Here is a 23,175-nt window from a genome sequence, read left to right as displayed (position 1 = left end):
AGCGTCTATTACTTGTGGATTATCAGACTCAGGGACTGTTAATAATACATATGAAAATGATATTTGACAAAATCCCAATACTAAGAGAGCTAGCATCATAACTCTAAACATCTCCAGCATTCTAAAAATCGTGCTGAAGCACCAAAAGACTTAATATACAATCTTACAGAAATAATCCCGCGCTCGTGTCACCACTGTATAATCAGTTACTCAAAGTCTCTTTAGTCTGAGTTTCAGCGGGTCTTGCGTTGATTTGACTGTCCAGACTTCTTCCTCAACTGGAGATTCCACTGGCCCTTTGATCCAAGTGTAGTGAGTCCAGCCTTTCCCCACCGTCCTTATTGCCGTTTTGGTCGTCAAAAGAGCCTGGTACGGCCCTTCCCAGTCCGGCTGTAATTTAGTCTCTGTCCATGATTTTACTGAGACCCAATCTCCCGGCCGGATGGGATGAACGGTGAATTCAAGGGGTGGAGTCTGTGCCAATAAACCCTGTTCCCTGAGGAAAGACAAAGAGGAGGACAAGCCCAGTATATACTTCTTTAAGAACAAGTCTTTAGTTTCGGGAAGTGGCAATTCCCCATTCGTTCCCAGATAAGGTAATCCAAATAAGATTTCATAGGGGGATAGTCCCAAATCTTTCCTTGGGGCTGTTCGTACTCACTAGAGAGCTATAGGTAAACATTTGGTCCAAGGGAGTCTGGTTTCTATTATCAATTTAGAGAGCTGTCATTTGAGTGTTTGGTTCATTCTCTCAACCCTTCCTGATGATGGCGGGTGCCATTGAGTATGGAACTCCCAGGAAATTCCCAACCCTTTCATTACCCCCTGTAACACTTTAGAGGTAAAATGAGTTCCTTGGTTGGAATCTATATGGTTCACTAGCCCATATCGGGGAATTACGTGCTCTAATATTGTTTTAGACACCCCACTCGCAGTGGCAGTAGCTCGGGGGTATGCTTCAACCCAACCAGATCGATGATCTACTATGACTAGCATATATTTTAGTCTTCCTACTCTGGGTAGTTCAGTATAATCTACTTGTATACTCTGGAAGGGTCTCAATCCCGGGTCTCTTCCTCCTGCGGTCTGTTTTCTCAAGACTTTCTTATTTACCTTTCTGCATATGATACATCCCTCACATATTTGTTTAACAATTGTATATATTCCTTTCCATCCATATTCCCTAAGAACTAAATCACACATTGCTTGTACTCCCCAATGGCTGCCTTGGTGTAGGACAGCCATAATCTCTCACATCATTTTGTTTAACATTTCCCTTCCATCAGGTAACCTCCAATGCCCGTCTGCTGTTTTTACAGCCCCTAAATCTCTCAATTCATTTTCTTCGCTTTCAGTAAATATTGGAGCTTCCCTAGGACCTGGGACAGTAGGTATTAGGGAATGGATCACCACTTCTTGTGGGTTCAGGGCTGCTTCCTTCGCCACTTCATCGGCTAATCTATTTCCCCTAACTTCAGGTTCATTTCCTTTCTGATGACCATTTCCATGCACTACTGCTATTTCTCGGGGGAGTAATAGGGACTTCAAGACCCATTTAATCAACTCCTCGTGTACTAATTCCTTCCCCCGGCTATTGATCAGTCCTCTTTCCTGCCATATCTTTCCGAACGTGCCAACACCAAATACATATTTAGAGTCAGTGTATACTGTTCCCTCTTTATTTTCTAACGCCCTAAGGGCTCTTTCCAATGCATAGAGTTCGCAGGTCTGAGCTGACCACCCATTTGGCAACCTTCCTGCCTCCACCACACTACCTTCCATCCCGTCTACGACTGCATACCCATTATGTCTTTTCCCTTCAGTCACCCGGGATGATCCGTCTATAAAAAGTCTCGCCCCTGCATGAAGTGGAACATCTCTCAGGTCCATGTGGACCTTAGTTTGGTATTCTATAATGTCAAGGCAGTCGTGCCCTGGATTCTGAGGAGAGTCTCCTTCCCCTTTCCAAAGAAAGGCAGCTGGATTTAAACAATTGTCCGTGACCAACACTACATCATCCTTTTCGATTAATATTGCCTCATATTTCAGAATCCGCGAGTCTGTCAACCATCGCCCAGCTTTTTGGTTTAGGATCGTTCTCACTTGGTGTGGGGTACTTACTATTAGGGCTCCCCCAAATGTAAGCTTCCTGCTTTCCTCCACCAACAGTGCAGTGGCAGCCACGGCCTGCACACACTCAGGCCACCCTCGGGATACTGGATCCAGTAGCTTCGAAAGATATGCTGCTGGCTGTTTCATTCCTCCCCACCTCTGGGTCAATACTCCCAGAGCCGCTCCCTTATCTACGGTAACAAAGAGGTGGAAAGGTTTATCTAGAGAAGGTAAGGCTGACTCGGGGGCATGGATCAGATCTCTTTTGAGTTCCTCAACTCGTTCTTTTCCCTCATCATCCCAACTTAGACATTTTGGTTCCTCCTCTAATAGTTTGAGATATAATTCCTTAGTCTTCTGTCCATAGGAATCAATCCACAATCTGCAATATCCCGTTAGACCCAAAAATTTACATAACTCCCGTTTAGTCCTGGGCTGTGGAATCCCCACTATTCCCTCTATCCGTTCCGGGCTTATCTTTCGCTTTCCCTCACTAACTAAATGTCCCAAGTATTTCACTTCTCACTCCACATATTGTGGTTTGTTTTTAGATACCCTCAGTCCCTGCTGACCCAGGAAATTCAATAATTTGTTAGTGGCTTCTACTGATTTTCTCTTCTTTTTCCTGTTACTAAGAGGTCGTCTACATCCTGCAACAGGGAGTCCCCTTGGGGCTGCTAAATTTCTCCAATATTTGTTCTAACATCTGTCTAAATAAACTCAGGGAGACCATAAACTCCTGGGAGTGCACAGCCCACCGGTATTGCTGTTTCTGTCCTGTCTTGGGATCTTCCCATTCAAAGGTAAACAAACTCCTCCTTTCCTCTGCCAAGGGCCAAGCCCAAAAGGCATCCTTTAAATCTATCACACTAAACCATTTGTGGTCATGAGGGATCTCACTTAATAAGGTATAGGGGTTTGGCACCACTGGGTGCCTGATCTGTACTATTCGATTTAATGTTCTCAAATCCTGCACCAATCGATAAGTTCCATCGGATTTCTGCACTGGTAGTATTGGGGTATTATAAGGAGACATACATGGCTCCAACAGTCCATCTCTAATCAATCCTTCAATTACTGGCTGCAGTCCTCGTTTACCTTCGATGGAAATGGGATATTGTCATCACAGACAACGTCCCCTTTCCTTTTCAAACTTATTTCTAGGGGAGGAATCTGTAGTTTTCCACGATTCCCTTCTCTAGCCCATACAATAGGGTCTATCTCTCTCTCTCCACATCCTCTGTCAACATTGCCATTTGAACAACTAATTCTTTTTCCTGAATTCCAATCCCCAGTTCTAAGAGGATAATTAAATCTCTCCCTAATAAGTTACTTCCTTTATCAGGGATATACAGCAGTTCCCCTGTGATCCTATCCTTAGGACCTTCTATCATCATAGGTTCAAATACTGGAACATCCTTCCCCTTTTTACCCCCTAAACAGTAATTGACCGTGTCGACATTCCTACTTTCTTTGGTTTAAAATTCAGCGATGACCGTGCTGCCCCCGTATCTACGAGGAAGACTACCTCTTCCCTACAGAGTCCCACCTTCAGGTTTATCAAGGGTTCCTGGTGGGCCCCCGAGGGCAGGAACCCCTGACACCCCTATTCTTCATCAAAATTCATAAGCGGAATTGCCCTCTCTTCCCTTTGTAGATCAGGACAGTCCCGCTTAAAGTGTCCTATCTTTCCACAATAATAGCATCCTGCCTGTGGAGACCTCCAGCTCTGCCCCTGTCACCCGAACCCTCTATCAAATGCTCCCCCTTGTCCTCTCCCTCTCCCTCTCCCCCTCCCTCTCCCCCTTGTCCCTCCCTCTCCCTCTCCCCCTTGTCCCTCCCTCTCCCTCTCCCTCTCCCTCACTCTCCCCCTTGTCCTCTCCCTCTCCCTCTCCCTCTCCCTCACTCTCCCCCTTGTCCTCTCCCTCTCCCTCTCCCTCTCCGTCCTACCTGCTGCCACCCACCCTCCAGTTGCTCACTATTGGTTCCATTCTTTTCTTAACTACCTCATCAACCGTAGCTCCCATCATTTTCACCTTCTGTTTTTGTCTCCCCTCCTCTCTCTTTACAAACACTTTCTGTGCCTCTCTTAACAATTCATCTCATGGTTTTTCACTCCACCCTTCTATCTTCTGTATCTTTCTCTGTACGTCTGGCCATGCCTTTGTCACAAAATGTACTTTCAAAAGACCCTGTGCCACTGGGTCCTCAGGGTTCATTCCAGACTATTTCCACATTGAGTCTCGTAATCTTGGCAGGAAAGCTGAGGGAGTTTCATCTTTCTCCTGGCTAACTTCAAAGGCTTTAGTCAAATTCTGTGACTTTGGAACTGCCTCTCTTATTCCTTTTAGAATCAGGTCTTTCAATTCCCTTATTTCTTCTCTATGATCCGGGTTTTAATTGTCCCACTGGGGGTCTCTGAGGGGAAACTTCGTCTCTCCCTGTCCCCAGTGGGATGTTCCCTGTCCCATATTTTAATGGATGCTCCTCGAATAAGTCCCCTTTCTTCTCCAGTAAGTAGTGTATTCAAAATAGACATTAACTCTGTCCATGTACACAGACTGGGCCCCAAGAATTGATCAATTTGTTCAGACAACCCTACCGGATCCTCAACCAGGACCTCCATCTCCTTTTTAAATGTTCTGACCTCCCCACTGGTGAGGGGGGCACTTACAAACCCAATCTCTTTGTCCCCTACTGGTACCTCCCGAAGGGGATAACTCTTTACGTTCTTCCCCTTTTTTGTTTTCCTCCCCTAGGCTTTGGTTTAGATCCTCCGGAGGCCTCCTCAACATCTACTTTATCTTCCTTTTCTTTCGTTGACGATTGAGGGTCTGGGATAAAAATATCTCCGTCCACCGCCCCTTCTTCCTCCTCTTGTGGGTCATCCGTTCCCGGTCCCCGTCTATCTGTCTCTCCTCCTCCTCCTCCATTTCCACCTAATTTGATTTTATGGTACGGGGGGGGGGGGGGCAGGGGGAAGCAGCCAAGAGGATCCGATAGACTGGGTGGGGCAGAGGGGGAATCCCTTGTCTTTACTACCATCATTCCCAAACTGCCCTTCCAACAAGACGCATAGTCTGCCTCCTCTTGAATAAAAGGTTGTTTTTTATTCACATACAAATCTAAATACTGACAGACCCAATCCTCGTCCGAGCTGTACTTTGGCCAGAAGACAGCTGGACGAAGGATTGGTTCTTTGGTCCATAATAAACAACAATATTTCATCATTTTGTTTTTATCTTTTTCCCTTGTACAAGTTTTACTTGTCCATTCCCGCAACATCCTTCCCAACGGACTTTCTGGAGGAATGTTAGCAGGGACTTTTTCTTCCTTTACTTCGTCGCAGTTTGACTTACTCTGCCTACCCCCCATTTCTCAGGACCCTCGCCAGTCCCTCAGTGATTAAATACCCCATTTCGCGGCCACCAAGGCAATACTTAAAAGTCAGGTTTCTTACCTTGGTCTGTGCAGAGTTGCCTGGCCCCATTTTCTGTATTTTCTATCGACCTCCTTTCACCGTCTGATTCAGATGTCTCTCTTGTGGGATTCGTACCAGTCGCCCAAGGGAGCGGACCAAACTGGGACACGAGACCGCTCCTCAATCGGGAACAGGACGCATCTTCCCAGTGTCCAGGGCCAGCCACTCCCCCGGCGATGGAAGAATATCCCGGATGAACCCCCAGTTTTGAGAAACAAAGCTCATGCACTTCAATAATTTCAGTCTGAGACAAGATCTGAAGCAATCAGTATTGTTTATGATACACTTGCAAGTGTGGTGCCTGCAGTAAGGCACCCAGAGTTTTGCAAGTCCATATCTTATATAGGATTCACTCCTCCCAACCCGGTGCCCATTACTGTTGTTTATCTCTTGCCGTATCCAGCCTTGTACATAACAAAGTAGAAGTCTTGCTTGGCCATTTCACCACATCCTGCTGCGGCCCATTGTTAGGTATATCCTCCTTCACTGCCATCTGTTTCCCTTGTAACATTTCCTCCCATTCCTCATCCATATTGAGCTCTATGACCCTATAATTGGGGTTTGTTTTTGTTTTTCAAGAAGTGGGAAACAGATGCTTCTAACTACTGTTTGTACAGGCATATCTGGCTTAACCTCCACCCTCACAGCACCTTATCTATTTGTCTATAACATCTACCATTGTTTACAGGCATGTTTCATTCTTGTATGCACATCTGAGATAATACAAAAACAATTATATATTTCCTTCACATAGTTTTCATTCTTGTGAACTCAGCTCTTGGTTGAAACAATTCTCCACTGGTGTGAGTGTATTTACCTTGCTCAAGTAATTATGATTGCAGAAGTAACAATACTTTACCTAAATCCCACTGTATACTCCTTGATTGACGGTCTCACTAGAGTCCACAAGACAGTGGAAAAGTTACACATTGCTGAGGCATGTTAGCGCAGGATTTTAAAAAAAATTTGAACAGCAGACACTATTGTGCTATGCTTGGTGTGAGTTCAAACCAGTATTGATATTCCCCTGAAAGCTGGTTTTAAATTATAGAATATTGCTGCATCAATGCAGGCCAAAATCCATCTTGTCCAGAATGTGTAATATTTTTAAAAAATAGATAATATGAAACAAGAAAAATGATTTTGGTGATGTGAAGAGATTTGTGTGTGGAACAAAAGTGTGTGCATTTGAAAAAGGAGCAGGTGACAACTTGTGTTGACAGGTGCTGAAACAAAGTGACAATTCACTGCATTCCCTCGAACCTTAATAACTTTGGGAAAGTTTATTGTCCTGACATTGTATCCCAATTCTTGGGAGAAGCTGCGATGAACCATGCATCGTTGAATGAGACTGAACAAAGATCACATAGTTATAACTGAGGACTGAATTTTAAATGTTGTGAGCAGAAAATAATTGCACCAGTATATTAACTGCACCAAGTCTGGTGAATTAATCAGTCTGGATTCGGCTTCCTCTGTCTGTCTCCCCAATAACTACTGCAGTCCTTCTGCTGAAAGAAGCAAGACCTTGCAGTTTGATTGTTTGCTGACTACACATTGGAGGATTGAGGTTAGACTTGGCAAGGGTCCAAATTAAAGCTACTATCTGTAATCAGAGACAGTGGGATTGCATTTGAAACAAAAATGTGGACTTTCTTTAGTGTCACAAAACTAGTCCATTTTTATCTGAAAGCTGTTCCTTGGCTCAAGGAGACTCTGTCCTTGATTTTTTGTTGGGGGTGGAGGGGGGGGGGGTGCAGGTTCCGATCAGTCTGGTGTGGTACAGAGATAAAAAGGATTTGAAGAGGCCTTTTGTTTACATGTAAACAGATGAGCCTTCAGGCCAAAGTGATCGTGCTTGACAACTCACCGACATAATCAAAGGGCAGTGGTCAGCTCATTAGCTGAGCTAAGCTGAACAGGTTTGCAAAGTTCAACAGGGAGTTGTGTAGAAACTCTCTTTTCTGCCCTCCAACTTCAACTTGAAGCATTGATACTGGTGTTTAACATTGGAACTGATGTACTCGGAACAGCATAATTACGTCGAGCTGGATAGGTGGGGTTCTGTAGGGGTTCTTTGTTCTTTGTGTAATTTTGTGAGTAATGATTGTGCCTGTTTAAAATCTAGTCGGCAACCGAGCTATTTTATTCCAGGTAATTTTCACTGTACACTTATCGAAACAAACTGCAATGTTATGCTCTGGGCTGCCTGCTTAAGAATGTTGTGAGTGGTCTAATAGTCCACATTAGTCATTTCAATGTTAATGTAGCTGTAGTTCCTTATGTTTTAAACAACTTTATAATAGTCTGAGCTTAACAGTTCCAGTAAAAAATATCAAAAGGTATGCAATATTTATTGGATTATGTTAGTTACTGGAAGTATTTATTTAAAGTCACAATTATTTCCTTAGCTTTTAAGATGATGTATATTCCCATTTAAAGGAAGATGATACTTTGCTGTGAAGTGAAGGCTGAATCTGCTGTGATCATTTTGAGTCTGGCCATTTGCAGAGAAACACCTTTAAATTTAATCTCAAAGGAGCACTTTATTGTTTGAGGGCTTGGACTTCGGTGTAACCTAATTAAGATGTCACTGAGCAACTTCCCACTTGGTATATCGAGCAAAACATGAGGGAAATTCAACAGACCAGTTGACGAGAGATGAGCATATAGGTGACAGTCTCTTATTGTAACAATAAATTCAGAACCTGGTCAATCTCAGATTACTATGTATGATGTTATGTCATAAATAGATTAGATTCCCGACAGTATGGAAACAATCCACACCGACCCTCCGGAGAGTAACCCACCCAGGCAAATTTCCCTCTGACTAATGTACCGAACACTACGGGCAATTGAGCATGACCAATCCACCTGACCTACACATCTTTGGACTGTGGGAGGAAACCGGAGCACCCGGAGGAAACCCACGCAGACACAGGGTGAATGTGCAAACACCACACAGACAGTCTCCTGACTGAGCCAGCACACCGCCCAAGTGTTTTAACAAAAACAGAAACAGTAAAACACTTCCTGAGAATTGATGCTGTCTTCCATCCTGTTTAACTAATAAATGGTATTGTTGTTGGAGTGAGGTCAATGGAAAATAAAGACCATGAAAGCATAGGAAGGGTTAAAGCATGAAGACCACTGGGAATCTGTGGTCCGTGGAATGCAGGGGCAGGATGGGATAACCATAGTGGAACATTCTTACACCCATTAGCAGAGTAAGGTTAAGGCTGAAGGGTCACTATGGCCAGATGAGATAACACTAGTAATAAAGCAAGTTTCTCTGGTAAGTGTTATTATGACAGGATTGGGACCGGAAATATTTGGGACATGACATTAAAATATCTAACTAATAGTTAGTCGAGTCAGCTTGAGACAGGAGACTATTGTAATAGATGGAATAGCTAAATATCTATCATGACAGGTTAGTCTGCAATGGAAGATCACTGCAGCAGAGTTCGCAATAAATATCTAATCATGACATTAGAATAACATCAAGTAGAATGTACAACTAAAGAGATAATGGGAACTAACATCATTGGTTTATTGTGGAGCTGGAGTGAGATACTTTGATTAAGATAGTTGGTCATGCTGACAAGCTCACAGAAACATGATCAAAAATGATATAAAAATCCACGGACCCTGAGGTTCGGGGGCATTCGAGAATCTGCTTTCTCAGTGTCACGGTTTTTTGTTTGCAAATAAAAGACTTATTTCTTGAAGAACTCTCTGCGTCTCCTGGTGGTTCTCTATAGTTTCTCCACAACACTACCTGACCCAGTAATGCAGGGCCCTGGTCTCTGTCTCCGTTTCTCTCTCTCAGTCTCTCACATATGCACGCACGAACGCGCACACAGTTACTGAGGGACAGTGAATGACAGAATAATAGAAGCATTTTCAAATATTAAAGCTCCATTAAACAATCCTGGGATGGGTTGATGGGGACAGTGTAGGGGGAGCTTTACTCTGTATCTAACCCTGTTCCGACCCTACCCTGGGAAGGGTTGATGGTGATACAGAAAAGGGAGCTTTACTGTGTATCTAACCCCATCCTGTCCCTGCCCTGGGAGGGGTTGATAGGGAAAGTGCAGGAGGATCGTTATTTTGGAACATAGGAACAGGAGGAGGCCATTCAGCCCCTCGAGCCTGTTCCATCATTCAATGGGATCATGACTAATCTGTGGCCTAACTCCACATTCCTTCCTTTGGCCCATATCCCTCAATATCTTCACTGAATAAACATGTATCTCTCTCTGATTTAACCTGAACGACTGATCCAGCATCCACTGCTGTTTGTGGAAGAGAGTCCCAAACCTCTCCCACCCTGTGTGTGTCAAAGTGCTTCCTACCATCTCTCCTGAACACTCTGGGCCCTCATTCTCAGACTCTGCTCCCTCTTGGTCTAGAATCTCCAACCTGTGGGAATCGTTGATCTTGATTGATCCTGTCTCATTCTGTTTATTCCTTGAAGGCTTTGATCAGATCACCCCTTAGCTTTCTCAATTCTGGAGGAAAACGGCCTCATTTGTCCAGTCTCCCCTCAGAATGTAATCCCTGAGCTCCAGGATCATTCTTGTAAACCTCCCTCTCTGTACTCCAACCTGATACCCACACACTTGCTGACACTGAACTCCATCTAACACAGCTTTGCCCATTCACCCAATCTATCGATATCCCTTTGTAATGTTAAGGTACCATCTGCACTGTCTACAATGCTGCCTAACTTTGTATCTCACCCCATGCTGTCCCGATCCTGTGTGTGCAAAGGGATCTATACTCTGTATCTAACCCCATGCTGCACATGTGCTGGGAGTATTCGATGCAGACAGTGTGGAGGGAGATTTACTCTGTATCTAGCCCCATGTTGTCCCTATCCTGGGAATGAATATACCATTGGGTCAGAGACAGGAGACAGGATAGAGATGAATGAGACTTTCAGACTGGAGGGAGCTCCAGGCACATACAAGTTGGGAACTGTTTTCAGTAAAAGGTAATTGATCCCAGGTCACTGCAGAGTGTAAGAATCTGATGGTGTTCCCTCACTATCCCCCTCCAATCCCTGGGAAGATCTGCTCCCACACCATGTTCCATCCTAACTGCTGACTATGTTAGATACATTAATACATTGGGGATGGACGGGGGTGATTTTAAACCTGGGATCTTGCTGTGTAACTTGCCTTCAAAATGCTCTCACATTCCCTTACAAGTAATCTTTTCCTTCTTTTATCCCGATGAACTTTTGTTGGGAAAGCTGCAACGTGAAGATCCAAAATGTTCAGGCCGAGGGAAGCCTTGGCCAAGCTCCAGAGGGAGACGTGGTTCTGAGGCCTGAGGCCTGGTTGACAGGCTGCACCCCGTGGGGGCCGACATGGATTGTGTGTTTATTTACCCCGAGGTTTAATCTCCTCTGGGGTTCCCGGGTTTTAGGGGCATCTGGTTAACTGGCTACTGTCAGATTGCGGCCCTGTCATTTTTAAAGCAGGTTTGAAGCCTGGTGTTAAAGTATGTCATTTACATAAATGATTTGGATGCGAGCATAAGAGGTACAGTTAGTAGGTTTGCAGATGACACCAAAATTGGAGGTGTAGTGAACAGTGAACAGGGTTACCTCAGATTACAACAGGATCTGGACCAGATGGGCCAATGGGCTGAGAAGTGGCAGATGGAGATTAATTCAGATAAATGTGAGGCGCTACATTTTGGGAAAGCAAATCTTAGCAGGACTTATACACTTAATGGTAAGGTCCTAGGGAGTGTTGCTGAACAAAGAGACCTTGGAGTCCAGGTGCATACCTCCTTGAAAGTGAAGTCGCAGGTAGGTAGAATAGTGAAGAAGGTGTTTGGTATGCTTTCCTTTATTGGTCAGAGTATTGAGTACAGGAGTTGGGAGGTCATGTTGCAGCTGTACAGGACATTGGTTAGGCCACTGTTGGAATATTGCGTGCAGTTCTGGTCTCCTTCCAATCGGAAAGATGTTGTGAAACTTGAAAGGGTTGAAAGATTTACAAGGATGTTGCCAGGGTTGGAGGATTTGAGCTACAGGGAGAGGCTGAACAGGCTGGGGCTGTTTTCCCTGGAGCATCGGAGGCTGAGGGATGACCTTATAGAGGTTTAAAAAATTATGAGGAGCATGGATAGGATAAATAGACATAGTATTTTCCCTGGGGTCGGGGAGTCCAAAACTAGAGGGCATAGGTTTAGGGTGAGAGGGGAAAGATATAAAAGAGACCTAAGGGGCAACATTTTCACGCAGAGGGTGGTACGTGTATGGAATGAGCTGCCAGAGGATGTGGTGGAGGCTGGTACAATTGCAACATTGAAAAGGCATTTGGATGGGTATATGAATAGGAAGGGTTTGGAGGGATATGGGCCGGGTGATGGCAGGTGGGACTAGATTGGGTTGGGATATCTGGTCGGTATGGACGGGTTGGACCGAAGGGTCTGTTTCCGTTCTGTACATCTCTTTGAGTCTATGTCCATCCCCAGGATCTGAGAGGGGGAATTAAAACCCAAATGATGTGACACTCTCTAAAGACTTGTCATAATGTCAGAGTAATATTGGTTACAGAGAGGGTAGGGTGAGAAAATACAACAGTGAGAGAAAGAGAGTGAGAGAGAGATTTGAAAAATTGAGAGAGCAGGGGAAACAGAAGGGGAGAGAGAGGGAGAGGTGTGTTGAGATTGTGAAATTCTGCAATGTTTGATTCTGGGGTGACAGGAAATAATTAAACTGAAGCAGCATCACAGAGGGGGAAAATGGTCAGAGTCATTAGCTGCTGCTGCATTGTTGCATGTGGGATCTTGCTGTGCACCAGCTGCCCCAATGCCGTCATTGCAAGCAGTGAGTGTTTTAATCAGGTAACCTGGTATCTCAAAGTTTCTCCAAAGCTTTGGAATGAAAACTCAGCTCATCACCCGATATGTTTGTGTTTGGATGTCGCTGGGAAATTGTCTGTGTCACAGAGAGAGGGGGAAACCTGGGATCTTGCTGTGCTATCTCTCTGTAATATTTTTCCTCCTTTGCCTTTCAATGAATGCAGTCTCTTTCCTCCCATGGGATGTTGCTGGCCCCTTGAAGATTCAAAGAGAGAAACTTTGGGATCAGGAGACCTTTGAACAAGAGCTTTCTCCAGAGGGGCAGCACGGGCCTGAGGCCTGAGGCCTGGTCGATAGGCTGCACCCCGTGGGGGCCCACGTGAGTTGTGTGTTAATTTACCCCGAGGTTTCATCTCCTCTGGGGGACCCTGGGTTTTAGGGGCCTCTGGGTAACTGGCTCCTGTCAGATTGCAGCCCTGTCATTTTTAAACAGATTTGAAGCCTGGAGTTAAAGTAACTGGGGCCCTGGGATTTGACACAAACACATCAATCCCCAGTGAGTGTCTGACAGACAGGACTCCCCAAGGAGGGAAGTAAAACCTTAAATGAGAAACTTTCTCCAAAGACTTCTTCTAATATCAGAATAATGCTACATGTGGATCTTGCTGTGTCTCAAACTACCTGCAGGGTGGCCTACGTTGCAACCAGGGTGACCAAATGTGATAATCGCACAGAAAAGACACAGGTTCGCCAATTCCCCAGGTATCTGGGAGGGGATCTCTCTCTCTCTCTCTCGGTCTTTCTTTGGTTGATTTTTCAAACAAATAAAACCGACCCACACACAGAAATCCACAGCCTCCTGTCGGATGTAAAGTGGGATTTGAGCACATTCTGGAGCACAAAGGGGACTACCCTGTGGGATTGCACTGTGCATCAATAGCCCACCCTGTGACTTGTCGTCATTTTAATGGGGAGGGGTGTGGAGGACAGGATGTGGGATTCCAGGCAGGGAGAGACAGACAGAGAGAGAGACTCATGATCAGAAACTGGATTTGGAAAGTGCTAGTATTATTGGGATCTTGCTGTGTGAAAATTACATGGGGGGGCATTTTGCTTGTGGAGTGGTTGATATGGGGAGGGGTTGTTGCTGGGGGATGGCACTAGTTCTCGCAGGGGGTAAAGATGAGGAAATACCCCAGGTATGCCACACCCAGCTTCCTGTTGGATCTTGCTGTGCGCCCCTCAGCCTGCAGGTTGCCCCTTACACATCACAGGAGTCTGTCCAAAGGGCCCAGGCTCCGTTTGCTGATGGTCTGATAGTGGGTGGGGTGTATCATCCCTCCTTTCCCCAGCCCAGACCCCCCACCACCTCTCCTCCCCCTCCCTCCACAATGTGATAGTGAGGGGGCTAATGTCTACAGGACAGGGCGGGGAGATGGGAACACACTTTAAATGGGAGGGAGGGAGGGAGGGAGGGCATTTCAATCAGAACGGAGGGGAATGGAAAGAGAGAGAGAGACACAAATCCATTCTCGAGAACAAGAGGAATCTAAGCAGAGATGGAGAGGGGGATAGGGACAGGGAGAGAGAGGTGGGGGAGAAGAGAGAGAATGAGAGAGGGAAACAGATGGGAAGGAGTGAAGGAGAAAGAGAGACAGTGTGAGGGAAGGTGGGAGAGAGGGAGAGAAGCAGCTGGAGGGGGCAGGTGAAACACGGAGGGAGGGACAAGATCCAGGCTCTGAGACCAACTCCCTTCCATCGAGTCTCAGAATATAAACCCTTGGGGTGGGGTTGGGGGTCTCAGTCAGAAAGCATTGACCCCCTGGGTCCCAGTGAAATCTGTTCCCATTCTCTGGGTTTAAAACCAGGGGGAAGTGCTGATAAAATGGGGAGCTTTGGGAAGTCACTCAGTGATGGGATTTTGTTTGTTTTTCTTGTTTTTTGATTCAAAAGATCTTGACTCTGATTTAATCAACTTCCATCTCCCTCTCTCCCTCCCTCACACTGCCAACCCTGGGATTTTCTCTCTTTCTGTGTCTGTCTCCATTTCTCTGTCCCTAATCTTGTTTGTGTTCTCTCCCCACCTCGGTCTCTGTCCCTCTCTCTATCTGTCTGTATGCCCCCAGCCCTCCCTCCCTGTCCTCCTGTCCCGAAGGGAGATTTGGACTCAGTATCGTGTGGTATTGCACATATCATTAACACAGTGGGATCTTGCTGTTCCCTGGGACTCCTGTTGTTGTCCAAACTGTGGGTGTGGGTGTGGGTGGGGGGAAATAACGCCCCTTTCTCAGGGTGGAGTGGGGCAGGGGGGAAGCCTGGGGACTGGGATCTTGCTGTGCATGAAGACACACACAGTCGAATGGCCGGTAAGTCTCTGCACATACTCCCTGTGCCCCCTCCCCCCCCAGCCCAGGGCCTGGGACACAGTGAGGGGTGGGGGTGGTGAGGGAGGGTGGGGGAATTGTACACAATGGAGACACAGAGGGGGCTTTTATACAGAGATAGGGGAGTATGGGCAGAGGGGACAGTGGGGTGGGTAGGGGGTAAATGAAGGTGCACAGGGGGAGAGGGGCAATTAGATTGGGGAAGGAGGGGAAAATAGGGGGGGCTGGAAAATTCCAGGGGGGTGGAAAATTGTGGGTGGGGTCACAAATTAACCGAAGATGGGGGGCTGTGGGGTTACAGAGGAAGGGGGTGGTAAATGTAGGGGAAACAGAATATTGGGGGCAATATTTGGTGGGGGTGTGGATTGGAAAGGGAAATAAATGGGGACGGGCTGGAAACCCCCCCGAAGTGGGGGAGAGACTGAACATGGGGGGATTGGGAATTGTGGTCAGGAATATAATTGGCGGGGGGGGGGGGGGGGGCAGCACAATAGAGTGAAAATGTGATGGGGGGGAGGTTTATGTAAAGTCCCTGTCTCAGGGAGTGAGGGGCAGTGAAGCAGTCCCTCAAAAGGTCACTGAGTGTCTGCACGTGCTCACTGTGTCCCCCCAACATAAAGGGGTGGGTGGGGGAGGGGGTGCTGCCAAATTAGGAACAGACATAACATCCAGGGGTGGGGACAAAACTTTGGGAGGGCAAATAATTAGGGGGAATCCATATGGAAAACTAGGGAGCAGGGGGTGTCAGGTAAAACCCCTTTGAGTGAGATTGGGGCATGGGGTGGGGGGGGGAGGAAGAAGTGACGAAATTGCTGGAGAGTGGGATCTTCCTCTGCCCATCCACGGTCAGTCAAAAGGCCAGTGAGTGTCTGCACATGCTCACTGTGTGGGGAGGCGGTGGGCTATCAGTGAGGAGCGGTCTCTGCCAGAACGGGGACTCAGTCACGGGCCATTCAGGGGCAAATCCCAGGGGGGCAGGACACTGGGCCGTTAATAGAAGGGGGGATAGACACGATGGGCTGAATATACTCCTCCTGGACTGTGAGCCATCAGGGATTCTGGTCTCAGTCAGTCCCCACAGGCTCCTGTACCCCCTGGACGGGTATTGGGGGAGGTCCATGAGGAGGGTATATCGGACACAGAGGGGCTTTTATATACGTAGGGGGACGTTCAGAGGGCAGGAACAAGGAGGGAGGGGGCCAGAGAAAGACGGATGGGCCAAAAAACAGAATGGAAAGGGAGTGGAACAACGGAGAGAGGGACCGACAGGAGAGGGAGGGAGTGGGGAGGGAGGGAGTGGGGAGGGAGGTAGAGGGAATGGGGAGGGAGGATGAGGGAATGGGAGGATGGGGAGGGAGAGGGAGGGTGAGGGAAGACCAAGGGGGGAGAGAGGACGAGGGGGAAGGAGGACGAAGGGTGAGGGAGGACGAAGAGGGGAGGGAGGGGGAGGGAGGACGAAGAGGGAAGGGAGGGGGAGGGAGGACGAAGGGGGGAGGGAGGGGGAGGAAGGATGGGGGGAGGGGGAGGGATGATGGGGTGGGAGGGGGAGGGATGATGGGGTGGAAGTGGGAGAGAGGATGGGGTGGGAGGGGGAGGACGGAGAGGGGGAGGGGGAGGGAGGATGGGGTGGGAGGGGGATTGAGGGTGAGGGGGAAGGAGGATAGGGTGGGAGGGTGAGGGGGAGGGAGGACGAAGGGGTGGAACAGGTCAGGGTGGGGGAAATGAGGGCGAAGGGGGTGAGGACAGGTAGAGGGTCCCACCTGGTTGGACAATGGGAGGAATGAATCCAGTTGGTGGGAGAGAGCAGGGGAAGGGAGGGGGAGGGAGGTTATTTGAAATTGGAGAACTCCGTGTTGAATCCTCTGGGCTGGAGGTTTCCCAGGAGGGGGATGAGATGTTGTTCCTCCAATTTGTGGTGTGGTTCGTTGTGGTAATGCAGGAGGTCGAGGATGGTCATGTTGGGGGGGAAGTGAACTGGGCGGTGACTCGGGGGTCTGGTCAGCCCCTCTGGGCCCGGCTGTGATGCTCAGTGAACCGTTCCCTAAGTTTCCATTGGGTCTTCCTGATGGAGAGAAGCCCACACCGGGAGCACCTGATGCTGGAAACACAGTTGGAGGAGAGGCAGGTGAACCTCTGTCTCCCCTGGAAGAAGGGTTTGGGGGCCCGGGATGGAGCTGAGGGGGCTGGGGGTGTAACAGCAGGTTTTGTATCTTTTCCAGTGACAGGGGAAGGTACCTGGGGGTTTGGGGGGTGAGAGTGATACAAACCCAAGGAGTGTCAAAGGGAACGGTCCTTGTGGAAGGCAGAGAGGGGTGGGGGAAGGGAAGATGGTCTTGGTGGGAAAGCAAATTCCTGATCCCAAAACAAAGGTCCCATTGATTCCGAGCTCTGGTCCTGGATTATAACACTGACCAGGGCAGGGGGGTGTGTTTTGACATTGGGACAGGGGCTAGGGAGATGCTCACTGCAGAATCCTCCCCATTCACCTGGTTCTGGTTGTTATCTCAGTGTTCGGGTTATTCCAGTTATATTCAGGGAGAACCCTCAGGATTTGATGGGAACGGGTCAGGACGGGTGGGGACAGAGGGGGACAGGTGGGGTCAGGTGGGGACAGGTGGGGACAGGTGGGGACAGGTGATTCTGATGGGGACAGATGTGGACTGGTGGGAATGGAGGGGGAAGGAGTGGGACTGGTGATGACAGATGGGGACTGACAGGAACTGATAGGGACAGATGGGGACAGATGATTCAGTTGGCGACTGGTGGTGAGATGATGACTAATGGCGACAGAGGAGACTGGTGGGAACAGATGGGAGCAGAGGGGGACTGAATGGGAATAATGGCGACAGATGATGACTGGTGGCGACAGATGGGGAGAGATTGGGACTGGTTGCAACAGATGGGGAGAGTGGGGGGGTGGAGAGAGTGAGGGGGGGGAAAGAGTGAGAGGGGGGAAAAGAGAGGGATTGGTGGCGACTGACAGGGACAGAGAGGGACTGATAAGGATAGAATGGGAATAATGGGGACTGGTGGGGACAGAGGGAGACTGCAGGGACTGGCGGGGTGAGGTGGGGAGAGAAGGGGACAGAGGGAGACAGATGGTTCTTGTGGCAACTGATGGGGAGAGAAGGAGACAGGAGGGGGACAAATTGTTCTGATAGGGACTGGTAGGGGCACATGGGGAATGGGGGGACTGATGGGACTGATCGGGGACTGGTGGGGAAAAATGGAGACTGGTGGGGGATTGGTGGGGTCACATTGGGACTGGTGGGACCTGTGGGGACACGGAGACTGGTGGGGTCTGATGATTCTGATGGGGTCAGATGCGGATTGGTGGGGACACAGGACAGAGGGGAACAGAGCGGAACAGGTGGGGACTGGGGGAAACGGTGGGGAAAGATGGGGACTGGACAAGGGACGAACGGTAGTGGGTGGGGACTGAATTAAACAGATGAGGTCTGCTGGGGAATGATGGGGACAGAAGGGGGCAGGTGAGGGGTGGGGGGGGTTCGATGGGGACGGGGGAGACAGTGGGAGGAGGGGTGATGATGGGGGGGACAATTAGGGGAAGGGGGAACAATGGGGGCCGAGGAATGATGGGGAGCGAGGGGATGATTGGGAGGGGCAGATAATGGGGGGGGGGGGCGACGGGGGGTGGAAGGCGATGGGGGGGAAGGAGACGGGGGGGGAAGGAGACAGGGGGGGAAGGAGACAGGGGGGAAGGAGACGGGGGGGAAGGAGACGGGGGGGGGAAGGAGACGGGGGGGAAGGAGACGGGGGGGGAAGGAGACGGGGGGGAGAAGGAGACGGGGGGGAGAAGGAGATGGGGGGGAGAAGGAGACGGGGGGGAAGGAGATGGTGGGGAAGGAGACGGTGGGGAAGGAGACGGTGGGGAAGGAGACGGTGGGGGGAGAGATTAGGGCGGAAGAGGGCGGTTTGGAATGACTGAACAAAGTACAGTAAGAGGCCGTTTTGGGAGGGAAGGTTTAAAGTGAGTGGAGGAGGTGACAGTGATAGGGAGGGTTGGAGTGTTTGGAGGAGGTGACAGTGATAGGGAGGGTTGGAGTGTGTGGAGGAGGTGACAGTGATAGGGAGGGTTGGAGTGTTTGGAGGAGGTGACAGTGATAGAGATGGATAGAGTGATTCGAGGAGGTGACAGTGATACGGAGGGAGGGAGTATATTGAGGAGGTTACACTGAGAGGGAGGGTTGATGTTACTGGAGGAGTTGAGAGTAATAGGGAGTGTTGGAGTGTTTGGAGGAAGTGACAGTGATAGGGAGGGATGGAGTGATTCGAGGAGGTGACAGCGATAGGGAGGGTTGGAGTGATTCGAGGAGGTGACAGTGATAGGGAGGGTTGGAGTATATTGAGGAGGTTACACTGAGAGGGAGGATTGATGTTACTGGAGGAGGGGACAGTAATAGGGAGGGTTGGAATGTTTGAGGAGGTGACAGTGATAGGGAGGGTTGGAGTGTGTGGAGGAGGTGACAGTAATAGGGAAGGTTGGCGTGTTTGGAGGAGGTGACAGTAATAGGGAGGGTTGGCGTGTTTGGAGGAGGTGACAGTGATAGGGAGGGTTGGCGTGTTTGGAGGAGGTGACAGCGATAGGGAGGGAGTGTTTGATGGAAGTGACAGTGATAGGGAGGGTTGGAGTGTTTGGAGGAGGTGACAGTGATAGGGAGGGTTGGAGTGTTTGGAGGAGGTGACAGTGATAGGGAGGGTTGGAGTGTGTGGAGGAGGTGACAGTAATAGGGAAGGTTGGCGTGTTTGGAGGAGGTGACAGTAATAGGGAGGGTTGGCGTGTGTGGAGGAGGTGACAGTAATAGGGAGGGTTGGCGTGTTTGGAGGAGGTGACAGCGATAGGGAGGGAGTGTTTGATGGAAGTGACAGTGATAGGGAGGGTTGGAGTGTTTGGAGGAGGTGACAGTGATAGGGAGGGTTGGAGTGTTTGGAGGAGGTGAGAGTGATAGGGAGAGTTGGAGTGTTTGGAGGAGGTGAGAGTGATAGGGAGGGTTGGAGTACTTGGAGGAGGTGACAGTGATAGGGAGGGAGTGTTTGGAGGAAGTGACAGTGATAGGGAGGGATGGAGTGTTTGGAGGAGGTGACAGTGATAGGGAGGGATGGAGTGATTCGAGGAGGTGACAGAGATACGTAGTGTTGGAGTATATTGAGGAAGTTACAGTGAGAGGGAGGGTTGATGTATCTGGAGGAGGTGACAGTGATATGGAGGGATGGAGTGTTTGGAGGAGGTGACAGTGATCAGGAGGGTTGGCGTATTTGGAGGAGGTGACAGTGATTGAAAGGGTTGGAGTGTTTGGAAGAGGTGACAGTGATAGGGAGGGATGGAGTGTGTGGAGGAGGTGAAAGCGATAGGGAGGGTTGGAGTGTTTGGAGGAGGTGACAGTGATAGGGAGGGTTGGAGTGTTTGGAGGAGGTGACAGTGATAGGGAGGGTTGGCGTATTTGGAGGAGGTGACAGTGATAGTGGGGTTGGAGTGTTTGGAGGAGGTGACAGCGAGAGGGAGGGTTGGAGTGTTTGGAGGAAGTGACAGTGATAGGGAGGGTTGGAGTGTGTGGAGGAGGTGACAGTGGTAGGGAGGGTTGGAGCGTCTGGAGGAGGTGACAGTGATAGGGAGGGTTGGAGTGTTAGGAGGTGGTGACAGTGATAGGGAGGGTTGGAGTGTTTGGAGGAGGTGACAGTGATAGGGAGGGTTGGAGTGTTTGGAGGAAGTGACAGTGATAGGGAGGGTTGGAGTGTTTGAGGAGGTGACAGTGATAGGGAGGGTTGGAGTGTTTGAGGAGGTGACAGTGATAGGGAGGGTTGGAGTGTGTGGAGGAGGTGACAGTGATAAGGAGGGATGGAGCGTCTGGAGGAGGTGACAGTGATAGGGAGGGTTGGAGTGTGTGGAGGAGGTGACAGTGATAGGGATGGTTACACTGTCTGGAGGAGGTGACAGTGATCGGGAGGGTTGGAGGTTTGGAGGAGGTGACAGTAATAGTGAGGGTTGGAGTGGTTGGAGGAGGTAACAGTGATAGGGAGGGTTGGATTGTTTGGAGGAGGCGACAGTGATAGTGGGGTTTGAGTGTTTGGAGGAGGCGACAGTGATAGGGATGGAGTGTTTCTAGGAAGTGACAGTGATAGGGAAGGTTACAGTGTCTGGAGGAGGTGACAGTGGTAGGGAGGGTTGGAGTATACAGAGAAGGTGATAGTGAATGGGAGGGTTGGAGTGTCGGGAGGAGGTGACAGTGATAGGGAGGATTGGCCTGTTTGGAGGAAGTATCAGTGATAGGGAGGGATGGAGTATTTGGAGGTGGTGACAGTGATAGGGAGGGATGGATTATCTGGAGGAGGTGACAGTGAGAGGGAGGGATGGAGTGATTCGAGAAGGTGACAGCGATATTGAGGGTTGGAGTATATTGAGGAGGTTACAGTGAGAGGGAGGGTTGATGTTACTGGAGGAGTGGTCAGTGATAGGGAGGGTTGGAGTGGTTGGAGGAGGTGACAGTGATAGGGATGGTTGGAGTGTTTGGCGGAGGTGACAGGATAGGGAGGTTTGGTGCGGTTGGCGGAGGTGACAGTGATAGGGAAGGTTGGTGTGTCTGGAGGAGGTGACAGTCATAGGGTGGGTTGGAATGTCTGGAGGAGGTGACAGTGATAGGGATGGAGTATATGGAGGAGGTGTCAGTGATAGGGAGGGTTGGAGTGTTTAGAGAAGGTGACAGTGATTGGGATGGTGTGTTTGGAGGAGGTGACAGTGATAGGGAGGGTTGGAGTGTTTGGAGGAGGTGACAGTGATAGGGAGGGTTGGAGTGTCTGGAGGAGGTGACAGTGATAGGGAGGGATGGAGTGTGTGGAGGAGGTGACAGTGATAGGGAGGGATGGAGTGTGTGGAGGAGGTGACAGTGCTCGGGATGGTTGGAGTGTTTGGAGGAGGTGACAGTGATAGGGAGGGATGGAGTGTTTGTCGGAGGTGACAGTGATAGGGAGGGATGGAGTGTTTGTCGGAGGTGACAGTGATAGGGAGGGTTGGAGTGTTTGGTGGAGGTGACAGTGATAGGGAGGGTTGGAGTGTTTGGAGGAGGTGACAGTGATAGGGAGGGATGGAGTGTTTGGTGGAGGTGACAGTAATAGGGAAGGTTGCAGTGGCTGGAGGAGTTTAAACAGATCGGGACGGCTGTGATGTTCCCCCAAGGTGAAATACATAGGGAGGGCTGTTCAGACAGTAGAATATGAAAGCCTCTGGAGGAGGCTGGGTGGTATGAGCAGGGAAGGGAATAGTGTGTGTGAGAGGGTGCATAAAGTGAGTCTGAGTGATGTTTGTGAGGGAGGCCACACATACGAGTGGAATAAATTAACAGCACATACCTCAGGGACCTGCAGTGATGAAACCCTCATTTGAACATGACTGGAAGAATAACAGTAAACTGTCACAGAAAGTCAAAACACTCATTATTAAAGGTAGTGCAGGTTGGACAATGGCAAAGAGATTGTCATGAAGGACAGGGATGAAACAGAATAATGCATGGGTATGCATTCAGATCCACAGGAAGGGGATCATACCAGGGCCTATCCAATCAACCACAGCAAAACAAGTTAACTATTGAATTATAGATGAATGTTCAAAAACATTCACCTCTGAATCAATGTGATTGTACTTCAATGTAAACTCCCTGGCTGAAGCTTGTAGCTGAGAAGTTAGCACAGGACTGGCATCAAACACTTCGTTTTCATGAATTCCACTTCTCTGTAAAATGAGATGACAAAAGAAACACGTTGAGAGACATTCAGAATAAACCAGCCCTTGGCTTGAGTGTTAAATATCCACCTATTGAAGGAGTTTCCAAAATCTACCACCATCAGTTGAGGACGGGAATTGATCAAATGATTTGAGAGAATTAGTATTTTAATGACAAGGTTATGTTGTAGAGATGACTTGGGAGATTTGATAGATGCTTCAAATTTTAAGATATTTATCTAACCGCTAATTGTGTTCTTCCAAAGATTATTAGGATAGCAGAAGATTGGAATACAGGAAAGAGAAATTTATTAATGAACAGAATTAATCTTCTGTGTTAATCTCCTCAATGGCGGAGTACCTACCCAGCATTCCCCGCGGTGGGGAATACCCTCTATACTCACTACAGGCGAGGGCGGTGCAGCCGCAGTGCCGGGTCTGTCTCCGTGGGAAACGGGAAGAGACGCGCTTTTCCAGACGGCAAGGCTGCAGGAGCTGGAGAGGGATTCGGACCGAGAATAAACCCTTCCAGAGAGAAGCGAGCACCTTGAAAAATAACGTGTGGTTAAATGTTTTGCAATTTCGAGGTGAAAATCCGCCATCTTGGCCGGGAACGTGGACGCATGCGCACACGGATG

General features: G+C 48.9%; 1 long non-coding RNA gene across 1 annotated transcript; it reads right to left on the bottom strand.

Annotated features, from left to right (window-relative positions):
* Window positions 1-255: 255 nt before the first annotated feature.
* Window positions 256-23,148, bottom strand: LOC140483497 (uncharacterized). The gene is made up of 3 exons (XR_011961986.1): window positions 23,084-23,148; window positions 22,436-22,546; window positions 256-496 (listed from the first exon to the last, which is right to left on the bottom strand). It is a non-coding gene; the product is annotated as an uncharacterized lncRNA (long non-coding RNA).
* Between the last annotated feature and the right edge of the window lie 27 nt (window positions 23,149-23,175).

This window comes from Chiloscyllium punctatum, chromosome 12, assembly GCF_047496795.1.
Source record: "Chiloscyllium punctatum isolate Juve2018m chromosome 12, sChiPun1.3, whole genome shotgun sequence".
Taxonomy (NCBI): Eukaryota; Metazoa; Chordata; class Chondrichthyes; order Orectolobiformes; family Hemiscylliidae; genus Chiloscyllium; species Chiloscyllium punctatum.
This window is presented reverse-complemented; position numbering and strand designations above follow the sequence as displayed.